Consider the following 2,373-nt stretch of genomic DNA (forward strand, 5'->3'; position numbering starts at 1 on the left):
TCACTTTGAAGAGGTCTGACTTCCTAGTTGCGACCTTTATTGCTCCGGCGTGTGCCCTTACGAACGAATCGGCAAGCATGGCGAAAGAATCGATGGAATTAGGCGGCAAATTGTGGTACCATATCATTGCCCCCTTCGAATCCAAACCCTTGAGAATCGGGGGTGCCCCTGGTATTTGATCAACCCGGGAGTTGTACGTTTCCACCTTTTTATCATTAGCCTCAATCTTCTTTTCTCCCGATTCAATCCGTTTAGTGAGCTCCTCGAGCATCTTCATGATGGCAGAATCAGTTCCCGATCCATTATCGTTCAATTTCTCCTATACGGGTTCGACTCTATGAGCAACTTTCTGTGATGTATCGAGTTTGATTATGCTTGGGGCTCGGTTCTAATTTTGGAGTTGCGCTATCGTGGCCTGCTGAGTTTGTAGCATGTCAATATGATTCGAAGGCTAATTCCACCTTCTTCACCATTTTGGGCGTTCTGATCGGCTGCCTAGGCGTCTCTGCGGATGCTATTTTCAGGGTCGGCGCCTAAATCTCCACGAATGGCGACACGAGAACTGACATCAACCAGATCTATGGCCTGTGGTACATCGGGATTGATTGGAGGCACTCCATTTCCCGAGGCGACTACGTGTTCGTTTGTGCCATGAAGACCAAGGCCGGTATCAGGGTGAGAGGGTACTGCTTGAGAGTTCAACATGTTGATTCCTGAAATAAAAAATACTTACGAGAACAAGCGTAAAAGCAGTATGTGTTATGAAGGTTAAAATATTAAGCAATCACTATTATCCTTAGCCCCACGGTGGGCGCCAAACTGTTTACCCTAAAAAATAGAGTAACAATTAAACTTATAATGTGGCTTTAAGGATACGTGATTTCACTTAATATCAATTGATAAACGTAAAGATAAGTGATGCAAATTGACAATAATATAAAGCAAACCAGCGTTTGGTGAATGCCCTCGAGCTAATGAACCCTCGAGCTTGGTAGAGCAAGAACAGTTAAAGAGCGGCAAGTTGATAAACAAAAGAACGTGAGTTAAAGAGAGAAAATTATATTGCTTTTCTGCATCAATGTCAGGTCTCTGCAAATGATGGGGACTACTCTTTATATAACAGAGGAATCGTAATTATGATACAAATCTATTATGGAGGTAAATCTCATGATTGGTACAAATAACCGCCCTTGATTTGGTCTATTTCAGGATTTCTGCCGTGATCTCCGACCGATTACGTGTCGCGCCCCCTTTTTCCTCGCGGAGTCCGGGTTTTGACATTTTGAGAAAACTCCTTTCGTTTTGGAATTGGGTAAGAGATTTGAAGAGCCGCCACCTAACGGATTAAGGTGCGTTAGGGCACCTAGAACAATTAACTCGTGAAACCAGTTTACATTACCATAGATTGGGTAAAGGCTCGAAATTACCTTGAGGGGAAGGTATTAGGCACCCCTCGAGGTCCACAACGGTGGGTCCCGGCCAAACTCAATTAAGCGAACTAGTCTTTAAGGAAAGGTTAAACAATTTAAAACAAATAGAAAATTACTTTAAAACAAGAATTAAAGGGGTCCTACGGTTTTTTAGCCTATAGGATCATTTCCATGCAATACTTGGTAACTTTCCCCAAATTGGGGTGTTACGCATAGCATTAGCGCACAGGTCATCATCTCCTTTACTACCCCGTTACTATCTTTAGTTGTTACCTAAGCGTTCTAATAGCTTCTAATGCGTACCTTATGCGTGCACTACCCGTATCTTACCTATAGTCCTGGAGGTGTTTAGGACTTCTATATTTGGATAGATCTAGACACACCTACGTTGCTTAAAAATGAGAAAACTAAGCGACAAACAAAATTTATATAGGACTATCATGTAAGGAGCAAATAAAGGGGCTCATGTTAACCTCCACAAATAGCCAACCAATGCACGCAATTCAAACAAACAAAGTTTTATAGTTTAATATCCTATAGGCAGGATATCTAGATGAGCATGAACAGAATACATAACAGCTTTATCTAAGCGGGCAGCAACATCTATCAGTTTGCCTACTAATTTTTGTTAATATTCTGAATCTGGGCGTGTTTCAAGCAGCAAGAAATCACAGTTTTTATAGACCCAGAATTCTTAATTAACCTACAGGCTTGCCTAAGTGAGGACCAGAGCAGAATCCTAAAACTGTTAATTAACGACCACAGTTTATAAACCAGTGATTGATTTTAACAAGCAGATTTCATCTTTTTTAGATCCTATAGGCATGCTTTCTAAGTGTTGAAACTGATTATAAGCATTATTTCCTATAGACGTGATATCTAAACACAGAAACTGATTTTTTACACTTACTTCCTATAGGTCATGATGTCTAAGTGTCAAGAC

This window comes from Nicotiana attenuata, unplaced genomic scaffold (assembly GCF_001879085.1).
Source record: "Nicotiana attenuata strain UT unplaced genomic scaffold, NIATTr2, whole genome shotgun sequence".
NCBI lineage: Eukaryota > Viridiplantae > Streptophyta > Magnoliopsida > Solanales > Solanaceae > Nicotiana > Nicotiana attenuata.